Raw genomic sequence first — 308 nt, 5'->3', positions numbered from 1 at the left:
GGCTAATCAGCTGTCGGTTCTCGATCATGTTGGAATAGGATCCATTGATCCTTTTGCGTTTGTCATCACGCCCAGCAATCGCGAGTTTGAAGCGCGTCACAGCCATTCAATCCTTGAATCCTACTCGGAATATCACAGACAAGGTTTAGACCTTCCAGATCCTCAAGAGTGGCCGCCATCAATTCTAGCTTATACCGCGGAGATTCTGATTAAGGAATCTAAGAGAAGTTCATTCAGTCTGATGTAGAACGGAGGTGTTTGTCAGACACACGTTCATAGATTGAGGGAGGTGATGAGTGTCACGGATC

This window comes from Arachis duranensis, chromosome 5, assembly GCF_000817695.3.
Source record: "Arachis duranensis cultivar V14167 chromosome 5, aradu.V14167.gnm2.J7QH, whole genome shotgun sequence".
Taxonomy (NCBI): Eukaryota; Viridiplantae; Streptophyta; class Magnoliopsida; order Fabales; family Fabaceae; genus Arachis; species Arachis duranensis.
The sequence above is the reverse complement of the archived record's forward strand: the minus strand, read 5'-3'. Positions refer to the sequence as shown.